We start from the raw sequence: 14574 nt of genomic DNA, 5'->3' as shown, positions 1-14574 counted from the left end.
TGTCTGAAGGCAATCTTGTAGAGGGAAGCCTGTTTAATGTTCAATGTTTTATTATGTTTTTAGATATGTTGGAAGGTGCCCAGAGTGGCTGGGGCAACCCAGTAAGATTTGTGGGGTATAAATACAGTGGACGCTCGGGTTGCAAACATGATCCGTGCGGGAGCCACGTTTGCAACCTGCAACATCCGCAACCCACAGCACCGTGTCTGCGCATGCACGGGTTGCGATTTGGCACTTCTGCACATGAGCAAAGAGCAATTTAGTGCTTATGCATATGCGCGAGCGCCAAAACCCGGAAGTAACCCGTTCCGCTACTTCCAGATTTTGGCGCATCCATAACCCGAAAACTTGCAACCTGAAGCGTCTGTAAACTGAGGTATGACTGTAGTAAAATTATCATTATGGAATGGGACATCCTTATTTTCATCAGAGAAATGTTGGAGGGTATGCATGCCTGCTACATCAGCTGTGATCTGTGGCAGCGCTTGCTTATAAGTTCCCGGGGTGGGAGTGTCTTCGACAAGCCGCAGGTGTCTCCAGTCATCTCCTCCAGGTTCTGCCAGGCTTGTAGCTGAGGCCAAAACCCCTTGCACTCACACCTCAAGCAATTTATGAGGTTTAAATAGCCACATAGGCACTAGAAGAGCATTGCTGAGTCAGCGTTGTTGGATCAGACCAAAGGCCCAGCTAGGGCAGCATTCTGTTCTTGCATACAGCACCTGGCACACAGAGGCAGAGTGTCTCCAGTAGTGTAAAGCTCTCATACAGGGCAGATCTCATAATCTCATACAGGGCAGAGACTTTATCAGCAATGATCCAGGACTATTTTTAAAACCAGGCTTTTTGCTCCTTTTGTAATTTAATTATGTATCAAAGAAGAAATAAAAGTAAAAACTGCAGGCTGAATTTAGGAGTGCTCATTTTTTTATTGCCAGTAAAAAGGCAGACAAAGGCAGATACTGCTTGCATTTTCTATAAATGTCTCTTCAGGTTTATTTTTATGGGCCACATTTTATTAGTATTAATAAATATTTTCTTTAAAAAAACTCATTAAAGGTATTAATAGCTGTGTTAATAAATGGCTGGTTATTGCTACAGATACTTAGAGAGACATCTGGGGCAATAAAAATGTTTGTAACAGTTGCTCATAACTACCTGTCTCCTGCTGATGTGCTTGAGTCCCCATAAACATATGCAGCTAATTTCTATAATAACCTCGTAACGTTGGAGAGTCACTCATTGGCCATTAAAAGCAACTCACATTAAAACCGAAGGATGACACATTTTACAGAACATTTATTCAAGAGGCTTCCATATTAAAGCAGATTTTAATTGCGCCACATATTGTAGTTACCTTAGAGTTTGTTAGAAACCAAGACACTTCCAATTCTTTAGGTTTTCACCAGGACAGATGTGCAAATATAGCCATCACCACAGAGCCTTTCTTGCTGACACAGGAAGCATAGAAAGGCTGCATTCCATAGTTTCAAACTGGGAATTTTCATCAATATATTTGATAACATTTTGCAGCAGCCATATTATCTCACAAATTTTCCACTAGAGAAGCTTCCTCCAACATGGTGCTCTCTAGGTCCTTTTGGACTTGAGTTTTTGGACAGATTTGTGCTGGCTGGGGCTGATGGGAGTTGTAGTCTGGAAGGCAGAAAAATGTGCCAGGTAAGATAACCACAAGCAGAATTATGGTAGTGAGAGTTCATTATGTTGAAGATAGGAACATTTTTTCAAATCCGAAGAAAATGTTAGCCCTGTTCAGTTGTGTAAAGCATGTTCCATGAATGCAGGAGACCATCGTACATTCAGAAAATGCATAAAGAAGATATTTAGTTACAGATTTGGGGTAACAGAGTTTGGGTGTGTAAGGGCACCCATAACTGCTAAAGTTGGTGAATGTTATAAATTAATAAACGGTAGAATTTAGATAATATTTGGAGTATGGAAGGGAAGATGCCAGGCCAGTGAAAAATACACATGGGATACCAGTTATTAAGAATGACAAAGGATTTTAAAAAGTGACGTTAACAAGTGTGGAACAAGGGTGTTTTGTTTTCTGTTTTTGAAGGGAAAGTGGTTGGGTGATCGTATTTAAATTGGCTGGCGCCTGGAGATGGGAAGAAGCCCTTAGGTCAGTGTTGGCTGTTGTATGTAGGTGTTAGTAGGCAGGGTCAGGATAATAGTGATCGGCAAATACATTTAGTATCTTAAAATAGAAACAGCGGGATTAGCACAGTAGCTTGTTATTCCGGTTTAGCTCAGTAACCCGAACTCTCTTGCTGGCAGATGAAATGTAAAGCATCTCCTGTCGTTAGCATTAGCCTTATATGCCCAGCACTCCTGCAAGAGTTAAAAATAACCCAGACCATTGTGATATGGGGGAGAGAGGTTTCATTCATTTTTGTTCTATGTCTAAACCAAATGGCTAAGCAGCTTTCACTCAGGCCAGTTCACAGCATAGGGCAGTTCAGTGGTAGTATCTCTCCAACCAAAATGGGATTAGTACATGGGGAAAAAAGGCAGAATGTTATTGTGTCTTTAATTAGGTGGTGCACAGTTGTGGGAATGGCATTCCATTCAGGCTCTTGTATGCCGCTGGCTAGATTTTTAGAACATTCCTTTGCAAATATAGTGCTTTTCAGGGTCATGAGGCTTGTGACTGAGAACCCACTGCCATTTGTTTTTTAAAATGGGAATAGGACATAGTGTAGGAGTCAACTCCAGGGGGTCGTGGGTGCTTGGGCACCCACAATAAGATAATTGTGGGGGGCAGGCACCCACAAAGTCAATGGAAAAAAGTCAGCAGGAGAGAAGCAGTCCAGCTCCGTCCTCCAAAAAATGTAAGATAAAAACAAATAAAATAAAATAAAACCTACATAGGCCTACAGCAATAGTGTTTTGTGTTGTGTAGGCTCCTATGATGTAAGTCAGGGATGTCCACCAGGTTGATTGTGATCTACTGGTAGATCCCCGGGAGGTCTTGGTAGATTGTGGTCGATTGCTGGGTCCCTTTCCTTAACGTTGGTAAAATAGAATCCAGCCCCGTCCTCCATTGCTGCATGATCTGCAGAATGGAAGATGGAGTTTACTCAGTGAGCTGAACCCCCCAAAAGGAGGTAGATCACTGCCAGCTTTTAATTCTGTGAGTAGTTCACAGTCTCTTGGGAGTTGGCCACCCCTGATGTAAGTAATGGGCATATATGCAACACAAAAAAACAGCAACAAATTGTTGTTGACAAAGGACAGCTGGACATATAAAGGGCCCCATTACTTTCAGTAGCTTAGGGCCTCATCAAACCTAAATCTGGCCCTGGTGACATCACATGCACTATGTTCAGGCATGAGCATGTGACATTGCATGTTCGCATGCGGCAGCAGGCACCCACAATCCTGAGGGCGAGATGGCGTCCCTGGGACATAGGTTAGAAGTGGTCCCAGCTGGACAAATGTTTCAGGGACCCAACACTGGGAGTGAGTGAGCTGGAAGGAGCCTCTACTGAGAGTAGCTGTTGTCTATATGGAGAATTAGGTTGAAATCCTTTACCTTCTTTATAGGGAGGAAGTCCCACTGAATTCCTTAGGAGTAGACACATATAGGATTGTGCCATTAAGTCACACATTGCATTGCATTTCATAACACATTGATTATTAATTTAACATTTCTATGCCACCTTCAATCAAATAAGATTCCAGGGTTGTGTACCATAATATAGGCAATGAATGATTTAAAACCCAGTAATAAAACACTTTTTAATATATATTTATATGGCATTTTTCTTTCATCATGTCCATGAACTGAACAAATCCAAACCTGCTTAGCTTCAGCTCATGTCACAATGCAGCTGCTAATAATTATTCACTAGTTTGATTTCACTCATCCAGCACATAAGCTTCCCCACCCCCCAAAATAATTTTTTTTAGCACCCTTGCAATGAAATAGAGTCAGCGTATTTTTAGACTGGAAAAGGATGCATGATTCTAAAAGGTCCAAAGAATGTCATTAAGAACTGAGAAACTTTGTTCTAGAATAGTATCACTTTTTCAGTTAGCAAAGTTTGCTTTTTCCTCCATTTGTTCCCTTTGATTATTTTATTGATCCTCAATAGCCGACTTTGGACCTTAAATAACACCTGCTATGAATACAGAAAGTGAAAAGAAAATACATTTCCAATAGCTTCAAATATAGAATCATGCATGCAGTGCTGCTACATCTCTTGTGAGAAGCCTACCCACCTTCAACACTGACTGGTACAAGCCAAGTATGGTGAATAGAGCCCTGTGCAAACATCCACTTCCCATGTGGCTGAAGAATTAAGAAACCAATCAGAGCTGCCTGTGGAGCTTTGAAGTTCCCCATCGACATCTGGGAAGCAAACTGAGCAAACATAGGTTGTTGTTGTTGTTTAGTCGTTTAGTTGTGCCCGTCTCTTCGTGACCCCATGGACCAGAGCACGCCAGGCATTCCTGTCTTCCACTGCCTCCCGCAGCTTGGTCAAACTCATGCTGGTAGCTTCGAGAACATCTCGTCCTCTGTCGTCCCCTTCTCCTTGTGCCCTCCATCTTTCCCAACATCAGGGTCTTTTCCAGGGAGTCTTCTCTTCTCATGAAGTGACCAAAGTAATGGAGCCTCAGCTTCAGGATCTGTCCTTCCAGTGAGCACTCAGGGCTGATTTCCTTCAGAATGGATAGGTTTGATCTTCTTGCAGTCCATCGGACTCTCAAGAGTCTCCTCCAGCACCATAATTCTAAAGCATCAATTCTTCAGCGACCAGCCTTCTTTATGGTCCAGCTCTCACTTCCATACATCACTACTGGGAAAACCATAGCTTTAACTATACGGACCTTTGTCGGCAAGGTGATGTCTCTGCTTTCTAATATGCTGTCATAGATTACCTGGTCACAATCTCCCCCCCCCCTTAAATTTGCATCCATATATATAAATTAGCATAAACCTATTTTATGCAAATCTATTCTCCTTTGTTCTGTTTTTGGGGTTCTATATAAACAACCTGCCCTACCTGCAGCTCTATTTGGCTGCAAAAGAATCTGTATTATGAACGTGGCAAGGCTGGAGCCAAACCACCTGCCTTTTCCTAACAATACTTCATAGTTCAGTTCCCAAACATAATGCCACTTCAGCTCTCCCATTCTAAGTGAGGAACAACTACCGATTTTCAAGCCCAGTCTCTTCCTGTTGTCTTTGCATTATATTTAGATCGTAGGCCTCTCTGGTTCAGTTTTCCAGAACCTGCCCAGCTTCTGCGTTTATTTGCAGCTCTCGGTGCCAAGTACACTCTTTGTACCACTCACATATATAGACACACCTGGCAGCTGTCATGGAAGGGGCCTGAGTAGCATGCAAGTAAGGGGTGGCAAAGGGCCAACAGCAGGTCTAAAAATATTGCAAGATGGAGGCATAACAGACTATTAAGTAATCCAATAGATTAAGAGAGAAATGTCTATCGTGCCTGCAGAGATGCTTGAATATGGATTAGCACAGAAAGTGCTCAGAGCCATCGGTGCTGAACTTTCTGGGAGGTCCCTTGTCCCTTCAGCTATTACTCCGCTGTCCATGTATCCCCTACCCATTATAGCCTCTCCACTATCCTTACTTCTCCTCTAAGCATTCATTCCCCCCCAAAAAAAAATCCTCATGTGGCAAATAGCAATTTTGAAGTTGAGTATATGCATTTTGTTAATGTCATTCATGCGTGTAATGCTAAGCCAAACAATGGTTGAGTGCAACCAAGCAAATGTGTGGGTTCTCAGAATGAAGATCATGACCACTGTGCTCCTCGCCTGGTCCTGCTGCTGCTCTGCTATCCAGGGCTAGGGCATGGTTTGGCTTAGTGTTACCTACAAATCCGGGAGCATGCCTCCTTTTCTTCCAGACACACCATGGGCTAGTTTCATTCTGCTGCTTATGGCTTGTCTGGGGGGCGACAAGCCACAAGCCCAGGTTCAGATGTAGCGCTAAGCCAAACAATAGCTTAGTCCTGGGTAGTGCAGGAGCAGCAGGAGCAGGGAAGGATAAAGTATATAGAAAGTTGTACAAGGTGCTGTAAGTTAAAGTATAATTTAAAGTATATAAAGTATAACTTCCAGTTATATTTACTTTATGACACTCGTATTTTTATGTAGACAACTTGGATTTTTAAGCCAAAGAATGTGAATAGCTGGGTACCTTTTATCACATATGGTGGAACTGTAATGTAATAAAAAAAATTCTGGGAAATGATATGTAATGAAATGAAAAAAATGTTCAAACTAATTTTTGTTTAAAAAAAGAAGCTTTTTTATTAAGAATTATAGGTACCAAGATTCCAAAAGATAAGAAGAAACTGTTTATGTATGCTACAACAGCCGCCCAGATGCTGCTAGCCAAGAGATGGAAGGAAGAGACAGCCCTGACCAAAGAAGACTGGCAGATCAAGTTGATGCACTATGCCGAAATGGCAAAATTAACTGGGAAGCTCAGGAACCAAGAAGGCAAGAAATTTAAAAAATAATGGGAAATGTTTATAATATGTATACAGAAACATTGTAAACAGATTAAAACATTAGCAGGATTTTAAATAGACTTGCAATGCAATAGAAATTACAGATAATTTAGGACGATGAAAATTTTGCAAAAGTTTTGTTATGCATATGAAAATAGAAGTAATGGGATGGGATGGGATGGGATGGGGGGGAAGTCAGGAGATTCAGAGCAATCTCGATATGTGAATGTGTATGATAACTTTGATGTAACTTTTCTCTTTTTTAGTTTTTCTTTTTTCTTTCCTTGTTTTTGAAAACTATATATATGTAATGTGAATTGCCTTGCATATAATATATGGCTTTTTTTTTGTAGAACTGCTATTGATATGCACACCCTACAATTCTAGGCTTCTACAAAGCCTCCTAACACAGACACACACACTTGATAATGGACGCCATAAATTCAAAGAATATCAAGGATATTTTCTTCATGATGGGGAGGGAGAAAGAGATACAATTTATATAACCAAGGTGGTTATCTCACATGGGCAGGGCTGGAGGACTGTTTCTAGAGTAAAGTTCACTTTGTAAAAATACTTTATTGCCAGGAGGGAAGTTCTAGCTCAATAGCAGCAGACAGCTGGGAAGGGAAAGGTATCAAAAAGCAGCCAATCAACCCAAACTTCCCTTAGGCCGTGTTTCATTTTTCCGGATCATTGCCAACTTTATGCTGCCTCATTCTAGGTAGCCTCAATATGTTAGCTACTCACATGACTAGTTCATTCTTTTCTGCCCAGATAAAATCACCACATTTGGGAACAAATAGTATAAGTGTAACAAAATGGAAAATTTGTATATTCCTCATAAGGTGCCTTCATGCTAAAACTCTCACAAGATCTCCATAAACACTTGATCACCAACGTGCCTGCCATTTTGCATGGGTGTTGTTTGCTAGACAGGGGGAACTTCGCACCAGGGGCCAGATTAGGCCCACCAGGCATTCTAATTTGGTATATAAGACAGCTTTCCTCAGCCCTAGGCACCTGTCCCAAGTCAGGTGTGGAGCAGGTAAATCTGTGACTGCAAAGGAACAAGAAAGAGTGTTAGAGTGTACTCCAGATTGCTCCTGTGTGAGTTGGAATTGCATTTAGCACTTGGGTTTCCCCAGTAGTGATGTATGGAAGTGAGAGCTGGATCATAAAGAAGGCTGACCGCCAAAGAATTGATGCTTTTGAATTATGGTGTTGGAAATACTCTTAAGAGTCCCATGGACTGCAAGAAGATCAAACCTATCCATTCTGAAGGAAATCAGCCCTGAGTGCTCACTGGAAGGACAGATCCTGAAGCTGAGGCTCCAATACTTTGGCCACCCCATGAGAAGAGAAGACTCCCTGGAAAAGACCCTGATGTTGGGAAAGATTGAGGGCACAAGGAGAAGGGGACGACAGAGGACGAGATGGTTGGACAGTGTTCTCGAAGCTACAAACATGAGTTTGACCAAACTGCGGGAGGCAGTGGAAGACAGGAGTGCCTGGCGTGCTCTGATCCATGGGGTCACGAAGAGTCGGACACGACTAAACGACTAAACAACAACAACAACAAAGTTGGCACCAAATGTGAGACCCAGATCAGAGCTCCTGCATTAAGGTCAAATGCAAGAGTCATGGAGGAGTAATTGCCTTTTGATATGTATAGCATGTAGATTCATCTAAAGCAGCCACCAGTATGTGAACCATGCATGGTAAAACACAGGACTCCCCTGAGGCTGCTCTGGCATTTTGTTTGGCATGTGGGTTGGTCACTGAGTACAGCAACTTTATCATGGGGTGGGGGAGTCTTTCTGCAAAAGCACAAATGCCTCTCTCTTTGCAGCATATCAGGAAGGATTTTGCTACTTGCAACACACACAAAAACACACAATGTTTCTCTTGCATGCTATGTTTGTGATAATCACATAATCACCATTGCATTCTTACGGTTTATGTTTTGACTTTTACACTAAAAAGAATTATCTTGGGGGGGGGAAGGAGGGTGGAGAGAATGGTTTAGTTTGACAACCGTGTGGCTTTCAATAAAGTCAGTCAGCTGGACAAAAATCATCTGACAGGATCCAGCAAGCAGCCAGCTGGAAATAGGATTAAGCCAGTACTGTTTTACCAGTTCTGAATCTTATGCAGCACTTCACAATTACAGTTTTCTTCTGCTGCAATAGAAACAAAGCACACCACCAATGGAACAAACAATTTATTGCACCCACTTACAATTTTCTTCCCCAACATATCTTTATTCACTCTCTTCTCTCCAGAGTTGCCTTTTCACATAGTACATTTTGATGAAATGGGTCCCCCCACATCTAGATTCACATCAATTTTTGTCTTCACAAAACAAACACTGCCTCATGAAGATGAAGAGTTCCTTTGAGGCCTTTAGACTTCATACAGAAAGCTGCACTTCTGCTTCCATCTGCTGCGTACATGGTGCCTCAGCAGCAAGTACATCTCTCTCACATTGTCCTTTGTTCAAGCAACATTCAGCTGAATGTTACATAGTTCTAGACCTTTGCTACACTTATCACTCAGAAATGCATTACACTACACTATTCTCTCTCCCTCCCTCCCTCCCTCTCTCTCTCCCTCTCTCTCTCTCTCTCTCTCTCTCTCACACACACACACACACACACACACATATATTGCCAACAGTAGAATTTATCAGAGCTGTTAGGTTGTACAATATTGCTATGCATTGTATTGACTTAATTCACATGGAAAAAAGAACAGAGCATGCAAGTATTGATAAATATTGGACAGGTACATATTATTGCAAGAGCAAGGATATACTAAATAAACAGTGGTAGTAATTTTAGTCTACAATTCATACTGCATTTTTAAATGTAATTAATGTAATTAATTTAAATGTAATTAAATGGTACTAATTTTCATATTTACAACCATTACTTGTACCCACCTGAACAAAATGTGAATGTGATATACACCTGTTTGAACCCATGGCAAGTATGTTTCTCTTAGTGCTAGGTGAAGCCTTTTTTTTTTTTTTTTTGATCCTCAAGGAATGCACTCTTAAAATTCTCCTCAAGTCCAGTAGCAGAACAGGGACCAGGAAAGAAATCCTACTCAAGCGGCCTGGGGGTCACTGCTCCTAGACTCTACCTATCACCCAAATCAATAACATAATATGAAATTAGGTGTATAATACTGGATTGAGAGAAATCAGCTGGGGAATGCAAAAAGAGCCTTCTTTCTTCAGCTCTGACATCCAATTGCATCCAACTGAAAGGTATTCCTTGATGGCATTTCCTTTGAAACTTTGCAAACAGGTGATTCGTTCTGGCACTCGCAGGGATCATATATTTTAGTGTAGAAACTGAACTCAGGGAACAGTGTGGTAACTCAATCTTTGTTTTTGCTTTTCTTGCAAAACAGCCCAGTGAGAAATTCAGCATTTTCAGCATAAAAACCACATCACTTCAAGCACATAAACACAATGAAGAAAACTAAACCCAGACGTAATTTATTTATTCCCAATGTCTGTACAGTAAAAAGTCCTCAGCAATCCTCAGTTGGTCACTTTATTTTTTAAAAAACAAACCTAACTAGATTTTATATTGTTAAATGCGAACATGGTTGGTTAGCTTTTGGTATATGAAAGAACTATAAAAAGTTAGGAAACAAAGGAGGGGGGACAGAAAAAACACTCTGCTCATATGTAGATTAGGGTGTGTTCTGTAACCCTGATAATTACAGAACCACTTATTTTGTGGCTCAAGGGGGGTGAAAGTTAACCATTTGAAACTCTGTTGCAAAAAACCCTCAAAGCTGTTAAAGGCTGTAAACTTATTTTTTCTCCCCAACTGCTCAAAGGATCTGAAAATCTGCACTCTGAAATGAGTTTATTGTCTAACATCCTGGTAAAAACTTCACACAGGAGAGTGAAATCATTCCTTTGACTTAATTGGCTGCCAGTTGCAGCCTTGACACAGGAAGAAAGGAGTAATTCAGCAAAGTGGTTAAAAAGGTAAAGGACCCCTGACAGTTAAGTCCAGTCACGAACAACTCTGGGGTTGTGGCGCTCATCTTGCTTTACTGGCCGAAGGAGCCAACGGTTGTAAGGAGACAGTTTTTCTGGGTCATTTGGCCAGCATGACTAAGCCGCTTCTGGCGAACCAGAGCAGCACACAGAAACACCGTTTACCTTCCCACCAGAGCGGTACCTATTTATCTACTTGCACTTTGTCGTGCTTTCAAACTGCTAGGTGGACAGGAGCTGGGACCAAGCAACGGGAGCTCACCCCGTCGCAGGGATTCGAACCACCGACCTTCCTATCGGCAAGCCCTAGGCGCTGTGGTTTACACTACCCACGTCCCACAGCAAAGTGGTTAGGATGATCCAAAACCTGCATGCTCTTATCCAGTGCTTTTTTTCTGGAAAAAAAAATGTTTAGGAGTACTCTCACTTTCCTACTCATATTGAAATACTGCCCCTCAATGAGGCCAAACTTAGATTCAGAAAATGTTTAGGAGTATGTGTACCCCTGTGTGCCCCCAGAAAAAAGCACTGCTCATATCTTCCTCTTGCAACTTTTGAAAAGCAACTGCCCTGTGTTGCTCCATTCTGTTAAAGCCATTAGATTGATCTTCTACCTCTACTAAGATCTAGGATTCCATGCATCTAAGAGACAAATCAGCTTGCTCTCAACATACACTTTTCTTTGTCCCAACAACAGAAGACCTAGCCTGAAAGAGGAGAGAGTTGGGATTAAGCTCTATGCACATACTAAGGCCAAAAAGCAAGTCAATACAACTGATTCAAGCCCATGCCAGGAGCACAGCTGAGGACAATGAGAGAGCACTTGATTTAAAAAAAATGACATCTTAAGGACTGCAGCATTATACACATTCACTGGTCCAGTAAACGGTTGTTATGGCAACCAGGAGAAGGTCTTTTGTCATTTTAAGACATGAATCTTGCAAGCTTACAGAACTTTCCATGGGCTTTCAAGCCAGTCCTCTACAGCATAGTTACAAACAGGAAGTCATCAGCAACAGCATAAATCTTGCCTTGAGCAGCTCTTAAAGAGTTTGCAAGCACCAGGAACTGGAAGATGCCTTTCACCAAGGCCTGCATCCAATTCTTAAGGAGTTCCAAGCGAGGAAAAGTTCCATTGATTCTTCTGAGTCAGAGAATGGCAAGGCTGTTTACAGTCCCTGAACGTGATTTAACTTCTGTTTAATTAAGTGAAAAAGTGCTTCATGGGTTCTTGTTGAAATTCATATTAAACATGCCATGACTTATCAATCTTTGGTGCTTAATACAAATATAGACAGTAGCAAAACCCAGCTATTGCTGGCAAAGAATTAGAACGATTTCAACACAGGAGCTTGACTTGCTTAAAGAACAGTGTGCTCAGCCCTGTTTCCACAGCCAGGGCACAAAGTGGAAGGTTTAAGAATGCCATTTTCTCCCTAATCAGACATAAGACTAATGGAATCCTACACTTAACACAAGCCAGGCCCTCTAACAGTAACAAATTAGACATTGCTACAGATTTAGCCTGCTCCTACGGGCAGCATTGTGTTTCATTTCGTTTGCAGCCACTACACATCAGACCTCAATTTGAAGACTGGCAATTCAGATAGCAGTATTTATGGTAAAAGGCTAAACAGTATTTCCTACCATTTTAACTTTGTGTCAAACAGGAGAAAAAGGCTGGCATGTTGAGACTGGAACAAGCAAGCAGCTGCACACTTCACCTGATGCCATTTGCTGGTCTAAAATTGGTCTCAAAATGGTGGGACCAGAAAACAGCATGCCAGAATCAACGTGGGATCCCCATCTCCAGGACACAGATGACTCAAGCCACTGTCTTGAATGTCAACTCAAGTCCCTTTCTAAATTTAACCTTCAGTCTAACCCTCAACCTTCATTTCTAAACCTCCCAACCCTCTGTCTCTTCTCATCCTTGCACAGCTCCCTGCTGGGCATGTAATAATCTCAACTGGGACAGTAATCGCAACACAAGACATTAGAAGGACAGAGCATAAAATAAAAATGGCCTATTGGCTTTTACAAGTCCCCACCTCTTCAGCAGGGAGGACACTGGAATTAAGGGCTCATCCATACTCAGTTAACCCGTATTTTGATCTTATTGTGCACTGATTAATTCCCCTGGGTCTGAGAGTGTAATACAAACAATGACTGAAGTGGAAGAAGTATGAAAGCTAGAATCACTTTGGCCTCACTCTGAAACCCACCCATCCAAGCCAAAATCTCAACAAGTGGAGATCAATAATGTGTACTCAAAACCCTCCTGCTGGCTCTTCTCCCTCAGTCCTATTTTAAAAGAAAATGCCAGAAATGGGCTTGAGAGCATGCACGTTCATTCCTAGACACGATTAGGCTTAATGGCACTCCCAATTTCTGAAGGTAAATGAAATTATACTGTGGCCAAACACGACTCTGTTCATGCTACTTTCCCCACCTAAAGAGCCTAGGCTGGAGATCTGGTTTCTTGCTGTTTTAGTTCACGGTGTGCTATTGAAATGTCACTCCATTGCTAGAGGAACACCCACACAGCATAAAAGAGGTGAATCACAATGAGATCTCAACTCAATGGGTCCAATTCTCATCTTACAACAACATCAGAAGTAATTCTGTTAGATCACTGACGTTACACCGCTACTCAGGGGGGAAGAATCCAGCCGCTTCAGTCCCAGAAGCAAAACCAGCCAAGAAATGATTTAAAATTCAGTTCCGCTCTCAGATACATTGTAAAGGGACAAAGGAATTTTCAGCATGTGTAATCTGTAGGAGTGCAAGCCACAACACTAACTGTTTTATGCTCACGCATGAGACTGAAGGCAAACAGATACTGCTTTTTAGCTCAGAGCTTCTCATGTTTCTAGTGGGTGGGTGGTGGGAATCTTTTCTGAAATGAGTTTCTTAAAGGATGCCATTTTCAGCAACCACTCTGCTGTGCAATTCAGAGCATATAGCACCAACTTGGTTAACTTCCAGGAAATTGTGGAGTGTTTTTTAAAAAAATACATTTTAGGTAAAGCTTTATGTTGTGCTATGTGACGATTTCAGAGTTGAAGAACAAGTAAAGATCCCTATCTAATTGTCAATGTTTCTTTTGTTTTACTGCCAAGTATTAAGTATTTTAATACTTAATACTCTGGCCGCAACCCCAGAGTCAGTCACAACTGGACCTAATGGTCAGGGGTCCCTTTACATTTATTAACAAATTATTCAGACGTAAGAAAATTTGTCATATTTTCATATGATGAACATGACTTACAGTAGGTTGCCTTACTGTCTGGCTTCCATTTTTAAAAGACCCAAATTACTTAATGAACCGGAAAGCAACTTAAGACACTTTGTTTAGCTGCCATCACTATGGGCTGGGGGAGACTAGATTTCCCTCTTTCCATCCATTGTTCAGTCGTAAGGATCTTTTTGAAGATTCTATTTCCAGTCCAGACTGACTTAGTGGGCTCCTAGTGTGGTGCTATTTTCAGATTGAATGCAAACGCAATGAAAGCTGGCTTGGTGCTCTTGCACAACAAGCCAACTCCCCTCCCCCCCAGTGGATATTTTGCTGTGAGGAAGGATATGTGAAAACACCCTGGAAAGTGTGGGATGAATGAATGATGCAACACTACACAACCTCCCTACAAGAAAATAATAATATTCAAAACAGGTTGACTGGAAGTGAGCCTGGGGGTGGTAATCCAAACTTTGCCGTTCTACTTTTACTCTCATGTGATAAAAAACTACAATGTTCTGAACATGAACAGAAGGAAGAGACAACCAAACCTGTTCTCAGTTACAGAGGTCCTGCAACTTCTTGTTGTTGTTAGGTAGTTTAATGTCCCTTTTATCCAGAAAGGAGATATTTAATTGTAATAATAATAAATTCTCCTCCTACATACATGTTAGGAGTTGCAAATAATAAAAATACTTAGTGTTTAAAAAGGTAAAGGTACCCCTGACCGTTAGGGTCCAGTCGCAGACGACTCTGGGGTCGTGGCGCTCATCTTGCTCTATAGGCCATGGGAGCCGGCG

At 41.7% G+C, this 14574-nt stretch overlaps 1 long non-coding RNA gene across 1 annotated transcript in view; it reads right to left on the bottom strand.

Annotated features, from left to right (window-relative positions):
- Window positions 1-14574, bottom strand: part of LOC310760100 — a 142176-nt gene that overhangs the window by 42778 nt on the left and 84824 nt on the right. The gene's annotated exons all lie outside the window — the stretch shown is intronic.

This window comes from Podarcis filfolensis (assembly GCF_964270895.1).
Source record: "Podarcis filfolensis genome assembly, chromosome: 3".
Lineage (NCBI taxonomy): Eukaryota > Metazoa > Chordata > Lepidosauria > Squamata > Lacertidae > Podarcis > Podarcis filfolensis.
Note: the sequence above shows the minus strand (reverse complement) of the source record. Positions and strands in the feature narration are given on the sequence as shown.